At 37.7% G+C, this 20,736-nt stretch overlaps 1 protein-coding gene across 2 annotated transcripts in view; it reads right to left on the bottom strand.

Annotated features, from left to right (window-relative positions):
* The window catches only part of SPATS2 (spermatogenesis associated serine rich 2), a 158,079-nt gene that overhangs the window by 91,750 nt on the left and 45,593 nt on the right, over positions 1-20,736 (bottom strand). Inside the window, exon 1 of one of the 2 annotated variants that reach the window (XM_070370716.1) lies at positions 5,078-5,201. The exons of the other annotated variant lie outside the window; for it this stretch is intronic. The gene's annotated coding sequence lies outside the window, so the exon portion shown is untranslated. Of the gene's footprint in view, positions 1-5,077; positions 5,202-20,736 lie in introns of those variants that run through there. 2 annotated transcript variants of the gene reach the window in all.

Below are 20,736 nucleotides of genomic sequence, written 5' to 3'. Positions count from 1 at the left end.
ATGTGAGAGCTGGACTATAAACAAAGTTGAGCACTGAAGAATTGATGCTTTTGAACTGTGGTGTTGGAGAAGACTCTTGAGAGTTCCTTGGACTGCAAGGAGATGCAACCAGTCCATCCTAAAGGAAATCAGTTCTGAATATTCATTGGAAGGACTTATGCTGAAGCTGAAACTCCAATACTTCGGCCATCTGATGCAAAGAACTGATTCATTTGAAAAGACCCTGATGCTGGGAAAGATTGAAGGCGGGAGGAGAAGGGAACAACAGAGGATGAGATGGTTGGATGGCATCACCGACTCAATGGACATGAGTTTGAGTAAACTCTGGGAGTTGGTGATGGACAGGGAGGTCTGGCGTGCTGCAGTCCATGGGGTCATAAGGAGTCGGTCACGACTGAGTGACTGAACAGAACACAAAATAAGGTAATAAAGGAGGAACAATTAAACCAAAAGATATAATATAAAAAACAAACATATAGCTACTACATAAAAATTATACTAAATATGAATGGATTATGAAGGTAGAGGAATCAGAGATCAAATTGCCAACATCCCCTGGTTCATAGATAAATCAAGAGAATTCCAGAAAAGCATCTACTTCTCCTTCATTGACTACGTTAAAGCCTTCAATTGTGTGGATAACAACAAACTATGGAAAATTCTTCAAGAGACAGGAATACCAGATCACATTACCTGCCTTCTGAGAAATCTGTATGCAGGTCAAAAAAAAAACAGAACCGGACATGGAACAACAGACTGGTTCAAAATTGGGAAAGAGTACACCAAGGCTGTATATTGTCACTCTGCTTATTTAACTTCTACACAGAGTATATCATGTGAAATGCCGAGCTGGATGAAGCACAAGCTGGAATCAAGACTGCTGGAAAAATAGCAATAACCTCAGATATGCAGATGATACCACCCTATGGCAGAAAGCAAAGAGGAACTAAAGACCCTCTTGATGAAAGTGAAAGAGGAGAGTGAAAAAGTTGGCTTAAAACTCAACTTTCAAAAAAATAAGATCATAGCACCTGGTCCCATCACTTCATAGCAAATAGGTGGGGCAACAATGGAAACGGTAAGAGACTTTATTTTCTTCAACTCCAAAATCACTGCAGATGGTGACTGCAGCCATAAAATTAAAAGATGCTTGCTCCCTGGAAGAAAAGCTATGACTAACCTAGACAGCATATTAAAAAGCAGAGACATTACTTTACCGACAAAGGTCCATCTAGTCAAAGCTATGGTTTTCCCAGTAGTCATGTAGGGATGTTAAGAGCTGGACTATAAAGAATGCTGAGAGCCAAAGAATTGATGCTTTTGAATTGTGGAGTTGGAGAAGACTTCTTGAGAGTCCCTTGGACTGCAAGGAGATCAAACCAGTCCATCCTAAAAAAAATCAGTCCTGAATATTCGTTGGAAGGACTGATGCTGAAGTTCCAATACTTTGGCCACCTGATGCAAAGAGCCGACTCACTGGAAAAGACCCTGATGCTGGGAAAGATTGAGAGCTGGAGGAGAAGGGGACGACAGAGGATGAGATGGTTGAATGGCATCACCGACTCAATGGACATGAGTTTCTGCAAACTCTGGGAGATGGTGAAGGACAGGGCTCTTACACCACATACAAAAACCAACTCAAAATGGATTAAAGACCTAAACATAAGATCTAAAACTCCTGGAAGAAAACACAGAGGAAAAGCTTCATGATACTGACGTTGGCAGTGATTTCTTGAATATGACACCAAAAGCAGCCAAAAAAAGCAAAAATTGACAAACTGGACCATGTGAAAATTAAAAACTTCTGTACAGCAAAAATAATCAATGGAGTGAAAATATTAGCAAATCATATATCTGATAAGCGTTAAATAATCAAAATATATAAAGAATGCCTACAACTTAACACAGAAAAATAAATGACCCAAGTTAAAAATGGACAAACAACTTGAATAGACGTTTCTCCAAAGAAGATAAGCCAACAGTCAACAAACATATGAAAAGATGCTTGACATCACTCATAGCTAGAGAAACACAAATCAAAATCATAGTGAGATATCACCTCATATCGATTAGGATGGCTGCGAACAAAAACAACAACAGCAACAAAACAAAACACACACAGACACAAAACCAGAAAGTAAGTGTTGTTGAAGATGTAGAAAAATTGAAACGCTTGTGCACTCTTGGTTGGAATATAAAATGGTGTGGCCACTGTGGAAAATACTATGAAGGTTTCTCAAAATTTAAAAATAGAACTACTATATCATCCAGCAATCCCACCTCTGGGTATATATCCAAAAGAAATTAAAGCAGGACATCAAAGAAGTATTTGCACATCCATGTTCACTGTAGCATTATTTATAATAGACAAGAGATGGAAACAACCCAAATGCCTATCAACAGATGACTGGGTAAACAAGATGTGGCATATATACACAATAGAATATTATTTGGCTTTTAAAAAGAAGGAAATCTTAATACATGCCACAAAATAAATGAACCCTGAGGATATTATGCGAAATGAAGTGTCAGTCATAAAAAAGAAAAATATTGTATGATTCCACTTACATAGGCTATCTAAAGTACTGAAATCCACACAAACAGAAAGGAGAATGGTAGTTAGCCAGAGACTAGAGGGAGAGGGAAATAGAATATTGTGATTTTATAGGTACAGGCTCACCCTGGAGAGATTGCAGGTTCAGGTCCAGATCACTGCAACAAAGTGAACATCACAGTAAAGCAAGTCACAGAAATTTTTTGGTTTCCCAGTGCAAATACAGTTATGTTTACAGTGTAGTCTATTTAGTGTGCAATAGCATTATGTCTGTAATGTCTAGATGTCATTATGTCTAGACTTCCCTGTAGCTCAAATGGTAAAGAATCTGCCTGTGAGGCAGGAGACCAGGGTTCAATCCCTGGGTTGGGAAGTTCCTCTGGAGAAGGGAATGGCAATCCACTCCAGTATTCTTGCCTGGAGAATTCCATGGACAGAGAAGCCTGGCAGGCTACAGTCTGTGGGGTCGCAAAGAGTCAGACATGACTGAGTGACTAACACACAGCATTATGTCTAAAAAAATGTATGTTCTTTAGTTTAAAAATACATTATTGCTAAAAGAATGCTAACCATCATCTGACAATGCAGGGTTGCCACAAACCTTCAGTATGTTAAAAAAAAAAGTAATATCTGTGAAATACAATAAAGTGAAACACAATAAAGAAGAGTCTGCCTATAATTTCAACGCTTGTGTCTCAGGGAATAGGGAAGCCTAAGGAGAGGGAAGAGAGGTAGCGGAATGGTCAGTTGGTGGGTCAGTCAGAATCAATTAAATTTTCCTCACATTTGGGCATGGTTTGTGGCACTCTAAAACAATGACAGTAGTAACATCAAAAATCGCTGATTACAGATCACCATAACAAATATAGCAACAATAAAAACATTCAAAATACTGGGAGAATTACCAAAATGTGACACAGATGCACAAAGTGAGCAATGCTGGTAGAAAAATGGCACTGATAGATTTGCCTAACGTCTATCAGTGGGACACTAGTTTGATAAATTATGGTTTATTCACACAATGAGATACTACGCAAATATTTTTGAGGAAAGAGAACATCCTTTTATATACTGATATAAGATATACTGTTAAGTAAATGATGGGGAGAAGAATAATTTATACTATCATATATACATAAATATTGTGTATCTGAAAAGATAAACAAGAAAGTAGCCAACAGTGATGATCCACTGAAGAATGGAAATTGAAAAAATAGGAAACAAGGTTAAGAAAGACTTTTCAATCATCCTTTTTATATGTTTCAATCAACCTTTTATATATTTCTTGCACTGAAACATATAAGCATATTATCTCTTCAAAACAATTGTAATACTTTTTTAAAAAGACTAATTCCCAGCAAATTAAACCAAAGCTGAAAACTCTCAGTTTAACCTAAACAACGTTTATTTCAACTTAGAAATCCAACCAACAGGTTCAAGAAATGTGTCACTAAGAACCTACAAGCACTAACTCTCTAGACCTGCAGAATAACAACCCAAAATAAGAAAATGGGGAGTTCCAAATAAGAACATTTTTCCTGACTTAAAGAGTTTTGGTTATGAGAAAACAATCAAGAGTTCTTATTCCACAATGTATCATCAGTTTGCCAATAAATATTCTCATTAGCCTTATAAAGGAATATGAAAAAGCAGAGAGACCCAAAGTAATGCACTGATATACTCTAAAAAATAATTAGCAACAAAGGAGACGATGTCCTTAGGTCAAAAGCTGACATTCCCGTAAGTCTGTTTTCTCAACAAATGTCTTTATTCATTGGCACTAACTTTCCAATCCATGTATCATTCTAACCCCCAAACTCCCATAATTATAAAGCTGATCACCACAAATTTTATTCTGGAAAATGTAATTTTCATTTAGAAGAACCAATAAATTCCTCTTTTTAAATGTAAACATTGAATTGGAACAACACAGAATTGGAACAAAATAATATTTCTGGAAATTTAGAATACATTCTAAGTGGAAAATCAGAAACCACATGATATCACAACTCCTCTTACTACTATTAAAAGGCACAAGATCCTCCAAATTGCCAAACATTAGTCATCAGTGGCAGCTGTAGTGTGGGAGTAGAGGGGGCTCATGGGAGCAGAGAGGCAATACACACGTTTGTCTCTTCCTATTTCACTGCTAGCTGGGTGGTTAGAGTTGTCTGTAGCTTCCTCCTCCTCACGCAGGTGGCTGTAACCCAAGCCTAATCAAGCCAAATCATCCTCAGCTGTATAAATTCTTCAATAATGGTTTTAAACAATACCGATCATTTAATCCTCATCCCCTCCACACACATATAAACTCCATTCCTTCCATCTCCCCAAAGCACAGATGCACAAGCAACACAAGGGAATGGAGGCAGCTGTGAGGCAAAAACAAAATACGGCAATTAAGAGCTTTATTCACTGATTCTACTCTATAAAGGGAAATCCCATGCACATAGAAAAAGTGATTTCTAATACACCTGCTAACTTAAAAAACTAATCAATTAATAAGTACTTAAGATAACTTACTATGTGCCAAGAAGGGTAGTACTAAAGAATGTGCTAACCATTGGACAACTGCACTCAGCTCCCATGCTAGAAAGGTCATGCTTAAAATCTTGCACGTGAGGCTTCAGCATTATGCGAACCAAGAACTTTCAGATGTCCAACCTGCATTTAGAAAAGGAAGAGGAACCAGAGATCAAATTGCCAACATTCGCTGGATCATAAGAGAAAGCCAGGAAATTCCAGAAAAACATCTGCCTCTGTTTCATTGACTAGGCCAAAGCCTTTGACTGTGTGGATCATAATAAACTGTGGGAAGCTCTTAAAGAGATGGGAATACCAGAACATCATGCCTGTCTCCTGAGAAACTTGTATGTGGGTCAAGAAGCAACAGTTTGAACCCTGTATGGGAATAACTGATTAGTTCAAGATTTGTTTGTTTAACCTATACGCTGAGCATATCATGAGAAATGCTGGGCTTGGTTGAGTTCCAAGCTGGAATTAACATAGGTGGGAGAAACATCAACAACCTCAGATATGCAGATGATACCACTCTAGTGGCAGAAAGTGAAGAGGAACTAAAGAGCCTCTTGATGAGGCTGAAGGAGGAGAGTGAAAGAGCTGGCTTAAAACTAAATATTAAAAAAACTAAGATCATGGCAACTGGCTCCATTACTTCATGGCAAATAGAAGGGGAAAAGATGGAAGTAGTGACAGATTTTCTCTTCTTGGGCTCTAAAATCATTGGGATGGTGACTGCAGCCATGAAATCATATGGGGTTTGCTTCTTGGCAGGAAAGCTATGACAAACCTAGACACTGTGCTGAAAAGCAGAGACGTTACTCTGCCGTCAAAGGTCCATATAGTCAAGGCTATAGTCTTCCCAGTGGTCACGTACAGTTGTGAGAGCTGGACCATAAAGAAGGCAGATGGCCAAAGAATTGATGCCTTTAAAATGTGGTGCTGGAGAAGACTCCTGAGAGTCTCTTAAACAGGAAGGAGATCAAACCAGTCAGTCTTAGGGAAATCAAACCCAAATACTTATTGGAAGGACTGATGCTGAGGCTTAAACGCCAGTATTTTGCTCATCTGATGCGAACAGCTGACTCATCGGAAAAGTCCCTGATGCTGGGAAAGATTGAGGGCAGAAAGAGAAGGAGTCAGAGGATGAGACGGCTGGATGGCATCACTGATACAATGGACATGAACTTGGGCAAATTTCGGGAGATGGTAAGGGATAGGGAGACCTGGTATGCTGCAGTTCATGGGGTCTCAAAGAGTCAGAGACAGCTGGGTGATTGAACAACAACTATGTGCCAATACTTGACACACACCAAAAAACCTTTATCCATCCTCAATGGATAAACCTTGAGGATGTAATGCTTAGTGAAATAAACCAGTCACAAAAAGACAAATACTGTATGATTCTAATTATATGAGGTATTATATAAGAATATATTCTACTTACATGAGAATCTACTTATATGATTCTACTTACAGAGTAGTCAAATTCATAGAGACAAAGTTGCCAGGGGCTGTAGGGGAGAAGACAGGAATTAATGTTTAATGGGTACAGAGTCTCAATTTGGGGAGATGAAAAAGTTTTGGAGATGAATGGTGGTGATAGTTGCACAATAACGTGAATGTACTTACCATCACTGAACTGCACACTTTAAATTGATTAAAGTGGTCAATTTTATGTGTATTTTATCGTGATTTTTAAAAATTTTAATGTAATAAGAAAAAAATTATGAAAGAAAAATTGATTTCTTGACCCAGCAAAAAAATCCCTAAGAGAAGAAGAAAAAGGAAAAAAAGCACAAATATCAGTATCAGGAATTTAAAAAAGAAAACTATAGATCTTACAGACATTAAAATATAAGACAAAAATACAAATAACCTTATGCCAATACATTTGAAAACTTAGGTAACAAATCTCTTAAAAACACAAATCATTCTGGCTTACTTCACTCTGTATAATAGGCTCCAGTTTCATCCACCTCATTAGAACTGATTCAAATGTATTCTTTTTAATGGCTGAGTAATACTCCATTGTGTATATGTACCACAGCTTGCTTATCCATTCATCTGCTGATGGACATCTAGGTTGCTTCCATGTCCTGGCTATTATAAACAGTGCTGCGATGAACATTGGGGTACACGTGTCTCTTTCCCTTCTGGTTTCCTCAGTGTGTATGCCCAGCAGTGGGATTGCTGGATCATAAGGAAGTTCTATTTCCAGTTTTTTAAGGAATCTCCACACTGTTCTCCATAGTGGCTGTACTAGTTTGCATTCCCACCAACAGTGTAAGAGGGTTCCCTTTTCTCCACATCCTCTCCAGCACTTATTACTTGTAGACTTTTGGATCGCAGCCATTCTGACTGGTGTGAAATGGTACCTCATAGTGGTTTTGATTTGCATTTCTCTGATAATGAGTGATGTTGAGCATCTTTTCATGTGTTTGTTAGCCATCTGTATATCTTCTTTGGAGAAATGTCTATTTAGTTCTTTGGCCCATTTTTTGATTGGGTCATTTATTTTTCTGGAACTGAGCTGTAGGAGTTGCTTGTATATTTTTGAGATTAGTTGTTTGTCTATTGCTTCATTTGCTATTATTTTCTCCCATTCTGAAGGCTGTCTTTTCACCTTGCTTATAGTTTCCTTTGTTGTGCAGAAGCTTTTAAGTTTAATTAGGTCCCACCCATTTGTTTATTTTTGCTTTTATTTCCAATATTCTGGGAGGTGGGTCATAGAGGATCCTGCTGTGATGTATGTCGGAGAGTGTTTTGCCTATGTTCTCCTCTAGGAGTTTTATAGTTTCTGGTCTTACGTTTAGATCTTTAATCCATTTTGAGTTTATTTTTGTGTATGGTGTTAGAAAGTGGTCTAGTTTCATTCTTTTACAAGTGGTTGACCAGTTTTCCCAGCACCACTTGTTAAAGAGATTGTCTTTAATCCATTGTATATTCTTGCCTCCTTTGTCAAAGATAAGGTGTCCATATGTGTGTGGATTTATCTCTGGGCTTTCTATTTTGTTCTATTGATCTATATTTCTGTCTTTGTGCCAGTACCATACTGTCTTGATGACTGTGGCTTTGTAATAGAGCCCGAAGTCAGGCAGGTTGATTCCTCCAGTTCCATTCTTCTTTCTCAAGATAGCTTTGGCTATTCGAGGTTTTTTGTATTTCCATACAAATTGTGAAATTATTTGTTCTAGCTCTGTGAAGAATACCGTTGGTAGCTTGATAGGGATTGCATTGAATCTATAAATTGCTTTCGGTAGTATAATCATTTTCACTATATTGATTCTTCCAATCCATGAACATGGTATATTTCTCCATCTGTTAGTGTCCTCTTTGATTTCTTTCACCAGTGTTTTATAGTTTTCTATATATAGGTCTTTAGTTTCTTTAGGTAGATATATTCCTAAGTATTTTATTCTTTTCGTTGCAATGGTGAATGGAATTGTTTCCTTAATTTCTCTTTCTGTTTTCTCATTATTAGTGTATAGGAATGCAAGGGATTTCTGTGTCCTGATTTTATATCCTGCAACTTTACTATAATCATTGATTAGTTCTAGTAATTTTCTGGTGGAGTCTTTAGGGTTTTCTATGTAGAGGATCATGTCATACATATGGAATTTAGAAAGATGGTAACAATAACCCTGTATATGAGACAGCAAAAGAGACACTGATGTATAGAACAGTCTTTTGGACTCTGTGGGAGAGCGAGAGGGTGAGATGATTTGGGAGAATGGCATTGAAATATGTATAATATCATATATGAAACAAGTCACCAGTCCAGGTTCGATGCTCGATACTGGATGCATGGGGCTGGTGCACTGGGACAACCCAGAGGGATGGTATGGGGAAGGAGGAGGGAGGAGTGTTCAGGATGGGGAACATGTGTATGCCTGTGGCGGATTCATTTTGATATATGGCAGAACCAATAAAATATTGTAAAGTTTAAAAATAAAATAAAATTAAAAAAAAAAACACAAATCACCAAATACACGTAAAAAATAGAAAATACAAATAGTCTTACATTGCTAAAAGTAACTAAGGTTATAATTTTAAATTTTCTCATAATGAAAAGGATCTCATCTCTGATCTGTTGCTGATAGGAATACACAATTGGTATAACTTCTCTGGAATATAGTCATTATTTCATAAAGTAGAATATTTATCAATGTTATTACCCAGAAATTACTTTCCTAAGTATCAAGGGAAATTCTTGCTCATGGTACACCAGAAAACATGTAGAATTCGTAACAGTAAGAAATGGAAACAACCCAAATGTCATCAACAGGAAATTAATAAGTTGTGATATATCCACTAAATGAAGTATTATATGGTAGAGAAAATGAGTCAACTACAACTGTATGCAACAATACAGATGAGTCTCAGCAATATAATGTTAAGCATTAAAAAAAAAAAGAAACTGATCCTCAGATTGCATGATATTCTTTTTTTAAAAAATACACTAGGCAATATATTATTTAGACACACATATACACCTGATAAAACTATTTTTTGAAAAGGCTATGGAAAGATTACCAAAAAAAATTTAGAATAGTATTTACTTTGAAAGGCAAGAGGACATTAGAGAGGAGAACATGTAAGACTGTCAATATTCAGCACTAAACTCTGGTTAAATGGTGGGTTCATGAATATTCTATAAAATATTTTTAAAAACCAAATACACAAACAAAATGATAAAAATAAATACATAGGAAAGTTTTCCTTTAAAGGGCCATTGGGGAGTATGGAATAACTGATTCTCACATATTGCTAGTGGGGCTATAAAAATCTATTTAGTAAAATCTACTAAAGCTGCATTATATGCATACCCTATAACCAGATATCCCAATCCTAAGTGTATACTCAACAAAATGCATGTCTATGTATACCAGAGACAGGTATGAGAATGTTTACAGCAATAGTATTTATAAGATTAAACTAGAAATAAACCTAAACACTTACCAATGACAGAATGGAGAAACTGTGGTGTATTCACAGAGTAGAATACTATAGACCGCAGTGAAAAAGAACAAGCTACTGACACAACACAGATCAATTTCAAAACCAGGGCTAAGTGAACAATGTCAGATGCAAAGGAGTATATGTTGTATAATTCCAACCATATGAAGTTCACAAATAAGTCAAACCAATAGATAGTGATGGAGGTCAGAATAGTGGTGGGAAAGAAACTGGGTCGGGGTACTGGGGGGCTCCTAGGATCCTGGTACTATTCTCTATATATTATCGTGATCTGAGTGTGACATAGGTGTGTTCACTGTGCAAAAATTTATCAGTTGCACCCTTAAGGATTCTGCATTTTATCTCATGTATATTATACCTCAAACTTATTTTAGAAAAAAAGAAAAGAAAGACACCTTTTTCCCTCTTAACAGAACTATTTAACTGATACTCTCCTATCCCTCTACCAGGCACAAACCAATACCCTTGGCTGAACACTGACAGCTCACAGGCAACACCGACACTGGGGCATTTCTGCTCCCACTAAACTACACTGAGTCTGATGTATCTGTTCTCAAACCTACTTAACGCCAGTTGTGTCTATAATTACAAGCACATGATTGTAAAGAAATACTAAATATATTAATAAACTACGAATATAAGAAAAGTTGCTCTTTCTTTGAGAACTAAGCTAAAGTCCCATATGTTATTAAATCATTTGAAAATCTGTCCTGAACTTAAGTGTGGGTGAGACACATAAATAAAATTGAGGAAAAATCAGAAATCTAGGAGGAATCTATACTCATTGCTTCAAGTCTTCAAGAGTTCTCACTCCACTTAGAAAACCTGTAACTGGAAGTTGTAAGCAATGCATCACGGGGTGCAATTAATGACAAATACATGAAAAACTCTCAGCAGCAGACTCATACATAATATATCAAAAGGTTGACTAATAAATATACACTTATTTGTTTTAAGCTAAAATAAAATGCTTGTGATACATATGTGTCATTTTTATTTCTTGCTTTAACCAACCTTTTCAATTAACAGTAAACTATATAAGATTGGATGGTATTGGATAATACCTTTATCTCTAATCAAAGAAAGCTTGCTCTAATTACTTTTTGCAAACTAATATTCAGTTCAGTTCAGTTGCTCAGTCGTGTCTGACTCTTTGCGACCCCATGAACCACAGCACGCCAGGCCTCCCTGTCCATCACCAACTCCCAGAGTCCACCCAAACCCATGTCCATTGAGTCGGTGATGCCATCCAACCATCTCATCCCCTGTTGTCCCCTTCTCCTCCTGCCCTCAATCTTTCCCAGCATCAGGGTCTTTTCAAATGAGTCAGCGCTTTGCATCAGGTGGGCCAAAGTATTGGAGTTCCAGCTTCAACATCAGTCCTTCAAATGAACACCCAGGACTGATCTCCTTTAGGATGGATTGGTTGGATCTCCTTGCTGTCCAACGGACTCTCAAGAGTCTTCTCCAACACCACAGTTCAAAAGCATCAATTCTTTAGCACTCAGCTTTCTTCACAGTCCAACTCTCACATCCATACATGACTACTGGAAAAACCATAGCCTTGACTAGACAGACCTTTGTTGGCAAAGTAATATCTCTGCTTTTTAATATGCTGTCTAGGTTGGTCATAACTTTCCTTCCAAGGAGTAAGCATCTTTTAATTTCATGGCTGCAGTCACCATCTGCAGTGATTTTGGAGCCCAGAAAAATAAAGTTAGCCAGTTTCCACTGTTTCCCCATCTATTTCCCATGAAGTGATGGGACCAGATGCCATGATCTTCGTTTTCTGAATGCTGAACTTTAAGCCAACTTTTTCACTCTCCTCTTTCACTTTCATCAAGAGACTCTTTAGTTCTTCTTTGCTTTCTGCCATAAGGGTGGTGTCATCTGCATATCTGAGGTTATTGAGATTTCTCCCGGCAATCTTGATTTCAGCTTGTGCTTCTTCCAGCCCAGCGTTTCTCATGATGTACTCTGCATAGAAGTGAAATAAGCAGGGTGACAATATACAGCCTTGACGTACTCCTTTTCCTATTTGGAACCAGCCTGTTGTTCCATGTCCAGTTCTAACTGTTGCTTCCTGACCTGCATATAGGTTTCTCAAGAGGCAGGTCAGGTGGTCTGGTATTCCCATCTCTTTCAGAATTTTCCACAGTTTATTGTGATCCACACAGTCAAAGGCTTTGGCACAGTCAATAAAGCAGAAATAGATGTTTTTCTGGAACTCTCTTGCTTTTTCAATGATTCAGCGGGTGTTGGCAATTTGATCTCTGGTTCCTCTGCCTTTTCTAAAAGCAGCTTGAACATCTGGAAACTAATATTATCTACTAGAAAAAACAAAACTTTAACTGTAAAAAAATTTACTTATTACAATGACAAATGAGAAATCAAATTCACCAAAGCTGAGATGCTATATTTAGAAGAATATGCCCCCCAAAAAGAATATGCCTCTGGTGCCATACTGGCTATTATTGTTAACAAAAGGGCAGCACAGTTAGCCTATCCCAGCATAGTCTGGTTACTGCAATGAAGGTTTCAAAGAAGACAGATGTTGAGAGGACTACTTGGGGCTCGAGAACCAAGGTCTGAATATCACTGAACTGGAAAAACCATGGTGTGAGTGCTGTTGATCTGAAAAAGAGGAAACATGCTTTTGCTAATATATTTGCCTTGAGAGTTAAACTTTCTCTAAAACAAAGTATTCAATATTTCTTTCTGGAATCTTATACAAACGAGGGATTTGTGAAATAACAATATTCATGTTATACATCAGCATCTAGTTAGATTGAATTTAGGCATAATGGCTTCTTACTAGAATTCTTTAAAAGCATTGATCAAAAGCATTAGAGAGCCCTCAGTGATAGTACTTTAAAGCTTATCATTTCATTCATTATTCAACTAATACCACTGAATGCCTGTTACATTCTAAGCCTTGTGGGAGTTTAACTGGGAGGGTGCTGTTTCAGATTCAGGGGGAAATTATGGTATACCAGAATGCAAGGGTTTAATGAGAGAGTAGGTGGTGGAAAAGTGGCAGGCAAACTCCTTACCTATTCAACCAAGAAGTCTGACAATAAAGGAATGAAAGAAACAGAGTACCAGCCAGAGTTTTAGCAAGGCCAAGCAAAAGGGGGTTTCCCCTCAAGAGTTTATCCCTTAAAAAGGAAGGTTCTTTGAAAGAAGAGGAGAGAACCCTCATACATTGTTGATAGGAATGTAAACTGGTGTAACTGTTATGGAGAACAGTATGGTGGTTCCTTAAAAAACTAAAAATTGAGCTACTACATGATGCTGCAATCCCACTCCTGGTCATATACCCAGAGAAAACCATAAATCAAAGATGCACACACCCCAATGTTCACTGCAGCACCATATGCAACAGCTAGGACATAGAAGCAACTTAAATGTCCACTGACAGAGGAATGGATAAAGCAGATGTGGTACACATACACAGTGGAATATTACTCAGCCATAAAAAAAGAATGAAATAATGTCACCTACAGCAACACCGATGAATATGGAGATTGTTATACAGAATGAAGTCAGAGAAAAACAATCATCATATGATATTGCATAGAATCTAAAAAAGATGGTACAAACGAAGCTATTTACAAAACAGAAACAGAGTCACAAATGTAGAGAACAAACGTGTGATTACCGGGGGCGGGAGGCGAAGAATGGAGAGGGATGAATTGGGAGACTGGAATCAACATATACACACTACCATATATAAAAGAGATAAGGATTTACTACCACACGTGGAACTCTTCTCAATGCTCTATAATGAGATATATAAGAAAAGAATTTTTTACAAGAGTTGATAATATGTATATGCTTAAAAAAAGAAGGAAAATTCAAACATACAACAAAGAGAGTAATACTTAAAGGAAAGGTAATATCAAAGATAATACTAACCTTATTTTCAGATACAATTAATCTTCCTTTGATGCACAATATGTGCTAGGATAAGTACTAAGCAATTTCATACACATTATTTTATTTAATCCTCACAACAACCTTGTGAAACAAAAGAAACATACTAAACAAAAAAGATAAGAAAATATACACCTCTGTACAGAGATGGAAGAGGGAAGATGAAGGAGGTCATACCAAATGACTCCAACTGTTTCCATAATGGAAACTAGAGGAGAGAAGGCAGGAAGGCTTGAAGGTCTAAGAGCAAGAGATAAGAAAACTAATACTTACTGCCTACCATGCACTATTACATCATTTATATACAAATTTCATGTAATCCTCTTTAGTATTTATTAGTTATTTAACTGAAGAACTTAAAAGTGTGAGAATTCCCGAAGAACTAACAGCTGGTAAATGCTAGGGTGATGATTCAAACCCAGGTCTATGAGACCACAAACCTATCTTTCTACTATACTACAGCACACTGCTGCATCAACATCAAGAAAGTGAAAGAGAATAAACACGAGAGGAATAAAAAGGTCATGAAACAGCAAAGGTTCAGTTACAAACAACGTGAATATGGAGTAGATAATGCCATTGCTATGTCCTCTCACCAAGGTTCAACTGCCCAACTAAAAAGTATTTAACATTGGGAAGTTACTAAAGTTGCAATAATATATACTTTTAAGAATAAAATTGGCCAAGAGACTTCCACTTTCCTTCAAATTACTACTATTGCTCTTTACTAACTGAATATCTACAAAATATTAGGCACTGGTAGTCTCAATGAATTTGCTACCTTCGAAGCTACAGTTTAAGTACTGGTCATTGGTCCAAAATTCAACACTAACCTGAACAAGTGTTCCAGCGTCGATCAAAATACCAGAAAATATTCATCTAAGAATAGCTTAGTGTTCTTTAACATTGAAGACTGACTTTATTTACAAGTAATGAGAGTTAAGTCCCCAAGACTAACAGACATAGGACTGTCATAAAAAAGTGAGAATACAGATCCATGTACTATGTCCTTTTATGACAAAGTGTGAGAGACCTCTTAAGATCACTTGGTATCTATGGTCAATGGAAAACTGTGTGTGTGCTTAGTTGCTCAGTCATGTCTGATTCTTTGAGACCCTTTGGACTGTAGCCCACCAGGCTCCCTTATCCATTTCAGGCAAAAATACTGCAGTAGGTTGCTATTTCCTCCTCCTGGGATCTTTCGGACCCAGGGATCCAACCTGCGTCTCCTATGCCTCCTGCATTTCAGGCAGACTCTATCCACTGAGCCATCAGGGAAGTCCATATTTATTTTGTCCTTTCATGACAAATTATAAGAGACTTTGAGATGGACCAAGAAGATCACTTGGTATCTTCAATGGAAACTAGGCACTGTGTAACATGCACCTTTCCTAGTTACCTGATTCTACAAGGTTTGCATTCTTCATGGCCTCTGAGCTGTTTTACAACTGTTAAGCTGTACTTAAATGACAGCAATACAAAGGATTCATGTCCATACACTTACAAACAAATTCCGTCCAGTGAGGGAGGAATCATTCCCCCCATCCCTATGCATAGCCAGTTTTGCATAGATCTGTAAATTCATTTTAGCATACCTGATCCTATACACATGCAGTACTTTGAATTCTCCTTTATCTTTCTGCTTTTCCCATTAATTAATGAATTAAATAACATATTTTACATGTGTTCATTTTACATCCATATAAAAATCAAGATTTTGTCTAACTATTCTTTAACAATGAATTTTATATAACACATATTATATACCATGGAAAATGAAAATTTTAATGCAAAAGTTCTAGGGAAAGAAACATCATTTTACACTAATATACTTAAGGAAGGCCAGACAAAACTTAGGCCCTACCCAGTTCTGAAATTTTAAGACTTTAAGAAGCACAGTCATTGTTCTAAGAAGCACAGTCATTGTTGAAATTGATCATTCTTAAGAGTCTGTAATTCACAAAAGAATTCCTTAAAAATAATATTTGCAGCTGCTTTTTTCTCCTAATGCATAGTGTAAACAAAGGACTGTCTCAAGAATAGAGTTTCATCATTTCAGACACACTTAGAATGTTTTGTATGAACTACTTTTGTTAATTACAGTCACTAAAAAAAGATAAGTTACTCAATCTGTAATAACCTCTATGGGAAAAGAATCTGAAGAAGAATAGACATATGTATACGTATGACCGAATCATTTTGCTGTATACCTAAAACCAACACAACATTGAAAACCAACTATATTCTAATATAAAATAAAAACTAAATTAAAAAATACAATAAATAAATTTATATTCATTTTTTAAAAGATGGTACATCTTCATATTAAGGTAAAAACCTACATGTGACAATTGCTTTCCTGATCCAAAAGATTTTTTTTGGCCAGTCAACAACTGTACAATCATAAAAATATTAAATATACTTGTTGTTTCAAAATAATAGTTGTCTTCTATTGGTGTATGTCACAAGAAAAATTAAATATTTTTAACTAACTTGATTCAAATAAACAACCTAAAGAAGCCAAAGCCAGAAATCAATACACAAACCAAACATTAAATCAACAACGTATTTTAAATTCATAATACAGGCGGAAAAGGCATATCTAATTCTCAGATCTTCTGGCTTTCTAAGTCCCAAATTTAAAATAGCTCTAAAACCAGTGTAGTCTCTATGGAATTACTGGTTTCACAAAGCAGCTTTTATCCTCACTCAGGATCAAACTAATCCCCTGACACTCTCAGGAAAGAAAGAGTAAAATCAAGTTGTACCAAAAATCTTTATACTCAGCATTCATTCAGATCTTCAAAACCACTTTCATGGCTTATAACACGCAAGAAAAATATTACTCTAGCAAGTAATTATTTTGTACAAAAATGAATAATTTAAATTGGAAATAATTTGCTACCCATGTCATTCATAAATCCATGCTACTATAATTCTTAATATGAATGTATAATACATGCAGCATATCATGCATTAAATATTCTAAAAGATAAGTTCTCTAGCTGAAATTAGTTAAATACTAGCCAATTTAAAAGCAAGAAAAGATAACTCTTCCTCTCCCCCTCCATCTTGACTCCCTCTAAACCAGCAGGAATCTTTCAGGTGCTGCTGCCACTGCTAAGTCACTTCAGTCGTGTCCAACTCTGTGCGACCCCATAGATGGCAGCCCACCAGGCTCCCCGTCCCTGGGATTCTCCAGGCAAGATCACTGGAGTAGGTTGCCATTTTCTTCTCCAATGCATGAAAGTGGAAAGTGAAATGTGTGTCAATTAGAAGAAAAGAGAATGGGGATAAACAAAACTGGAAAAGGTACAGAATGCTATGACCCAAAACAGATGTTACTCTTCCAAGCTGCAACTGAAGTTAAACTACAGTGAGAAGTCTTCACCATTTTCAGTAGTTCAAAATAAGGTACATACTGTCCTCCTCTTTGGGAATGTAACTCATTCCAAAACTTTCTCTTCCAACTCCTCCATACAGCATGTGCTTGTAGAATTCTATTAAAGCTTTGTAAAGGTATTTTTAAAATACCAAGTAAAAAAAAAAAAAAATGACTGAATTATTTAAAATAAAAGTTAACAGGCTTTTCTCTCTACCCTCAATTCAACAATGTATAGATCAGGAGACCAAGGGGGAAAAAAACAAACCAGGTAAGTCATTAAATACAGTCATTTCTTCTTTCCCTAGTGGGAGGAGCAATATGGTAGGCAGCTATTTATTTAACAACTTTCTATCCACTAAGCCATCTTCCTTTTTTCACATCATCAGAGAATTAGGGTAAATTCCCTCAAGATGCACAAATCCAGAGAGAAAAGTAAACAAAGAATCAACACTGGAAAAAAAAAAAGAAAACAAATAGAACACAAAGATGCAATATTCACATTGCCTGCTGCTGCTGCTGCTAAGTCACTTCAGTTGTGTCCGACTCTGTGTGACCCCATAGACAGTAGCCCACCAGGCTCCCCGTCCCTGGGATTCTCCAGGCAAGGACACTGGAGTGGGTTGTCATTTCCTTCTCCAATGCATGAAAGTGAAAAGTGAAAATGAAGTCGCTCAGTCTTGTCCGACTCTTAGCGACCCCATGGACTGCAGCCCACCAGGCTCCTCCATCCATGGGATTTTCAGGCAAGAGTACTGGAGTGGAGTGCCACTGCCTTCTCCGTCACATTGCCTACTGGACCATAAACAATAAAGCAAAATATATTTACTACTACCTTCTTATAATCTAGAGAGAAAAAAATAACACAATAACCTCTACAAATATATATCATAAAATATCCCAAATTTTCCAAATATTTTATCTCCAGAGCCAGATCACTATAGTAAGGTTTACAAGTCAAGTCTCCTCAGATGGGTTCGGACAGTAGAGTGGTTTGAGAGACTATTCCCTGATGCTATTCAAAGTTTCTTACAACCTGCTTTACCACCTGCTCTAGAGTCCTCAAATTTAAAATTCTATCACCTGCCCCCTTTTCAAAATCTCCCTTAAAGATATCCCTGCAGGCATTAAGAAACCAGCAGGAATCTTTCAGGTGCTGCTGCTAAGCTAAGTCACTTCAGTTGTGTCCGACTCTATGCAACCCCATAGACGGCAGCCCACCAGGCTTCCCTGTCCCTGGGATTCTCCAGGCAAGAACACTGGAGTGGGTTGCCATTTCCTTCTCCAATGCATGAAAGTGAAGTCGCTCAGTCATGTCCGACTCTTAGTGACCCCATGGACTGTAGCCCACCAGGCTCCTCCATCCATGGGATTTTCCAGGCAAGAGTACTGGAGTGGGGTGTCATTGCCTTCTCCGACCATTATACCTATTCTCATACAAAAGAGAGCAAAGGCCCTATCTCTACTGAAGCAGAGAGCGTTTGTAATGGTGACGTCTTCTTCCGTAGCTCTTGACAAATCCATTCTTGAACATTAAACCATGTGAGGTACTCTCCTACCTCCACCATCTCCACGAACAGGGAAGAGAAAGCCTGCTCCAATGAAGCATGACCCACTATTTGCTAGCTTCCAAAAATTTTTCATAGTGTACGGGTGGGGCATTTTGCATTTTAAAACAGCTCTGCAAATTCTCTAATCTTACTCCTATCAAAAAAAGATAGGAGTCTGGGACTTTCCTGGCAGTCCAGTGGTTAGAACTCCACGCTTCTACTCCTAGAGGCCTAGGTTTAATCCCTGGTCAGGGAACTGAGATCCCAAAAGCCACGTGGCATGGCTAAAAAAAAAGTGTACTTTAATTCTCCTCCCCATGAAGAGAACAAAGCCGAAGTGACACTGAACAACCTTGGAAGTTAGGTCATAAAAGGTGATAAACCCTCCGTGTGGCACCTCCCAGTTCAGGCAAGCTTGGGGTCCTGAATTACCATGTAAGATATCCAGTCACCCTAAATCCCTGATGCTAGAGAGTCTATGGACTGAAACCTCAGAGTGCCAGCTGTTTGAGTCTTCCCAAGTCCAGCCACCAGACTTGTAAATGAGGAATCCTTGGAGACCCCAGGCTCAGCTACTATCTGCCTCTAACTGTGTAAGAGACTCTGGTAAGGAATGCTTTTAAGATCTGATTCCAGACCCAGCTATCATTTGATAGCATCCTCATTAAAAACCATGAGAAAGAACTGCCTGCCTGAGTCCAAACATCAAAAAACTGTGGAAGAAAAAGTGAGTGGTATTTTCCATCACTTAATTTTGGCAAAGTGTGTTATACAGCAATAGATAGCCAAAACAGATTTTGGTATAGGGAGTGGGTTATGGCTCAGAGGGTAAAAGCGTCTGCCTACAATGCGGGAGACCTGGGTTCGATCCCTGGGTTGGGAAGATCCCCTGAAGAAGGCAATGGCAACCCACTCTAGTACTCTTGCCTGGAAAATCCTATGGACTGAGAAGCCTGGTAGGCTACAGTCCATGGGGTCGCAAAGAGTTGGACACGACTGAGCGACTTCACTTTTCACTTTACTTCCATTACAAAAATTAAAATGTTTAGCTTTGGGACTGGGTGGCAGGAGAAAGCAAGAAGGGCCTTGAAAGTGTTAGTGAAAGCCTGAAGGATCTTACTTTTTTGATTTATTTATATTTTCAGCTGCACTAGGGCATTGAGGCTGTGAGTTTTCTCTAGTTGTAGTGAGTGGGTGCTACTCTTTGCTGTGGTGCACAGGCATCTCACTGCAGTGGCTTCTCTTGTTGCAGAGCACAGACTCTAGGTGCACGGGCTTCACAGCTGCATCATGCGGGCTCAGTAGTTGTGGTGTGTGGCTCTAGGACAGTCCTTGAAGGGCTTTAAGGTAGGAAATTGTCAATATAAAGATTTAAAACAGGGATCGCCAAACTACAATCTACTGGCAAAATTCAACCTGCCTACCTGTTTTCATAAATTAAGTTTTACTGGAACACAGTCAACATTCATGTTTACATACTGTATATGTCTATGGCTGCTTTCTCACTACAGGAGCAGAGTTGGATAGGTGTGCCTGAGACCATAAAGTTCAAAATAAAATATTTATTATCTGTGGCAATGAAGACCCACCAGAGCCAAAAATAAAAATAAATAAAATTATTTCTAAAAAAGAAGAAATGCCCTCTGAGCAATGATCAAATTCAAGGCAGTGTCAGGGAAACATGGCCTAAATATTAAACTCTTATTCAGACCAAGAGTTGGCAAACTTTTCCTATAAAGGGCCTGGTAAGTATTTTAGGCTTTGAGGGCCTTACACAGTCTCTGTTGAACATTCTTCTTTTATTTTTTAACATC

This window comes from Bos mutus, chromosome 5, assembly GCF_027580195.1.
Source record: "Bos mutus isolate GX-2022 chromosome 5, NWIPB_WYAK_1.1, whole genome shotgun sequence".
In the NCBI taxonomy this organism is placed as follows: Eukaryota; Metazoa; Chordata; class Mammalia; order Artiodactyla; family Bovidae; genus Bos; species Bos mutus.
Note: the sequence above shows the minus strand (reverse complement) of the source record. Positions and strands in the feature narration are given on the sequence as shown.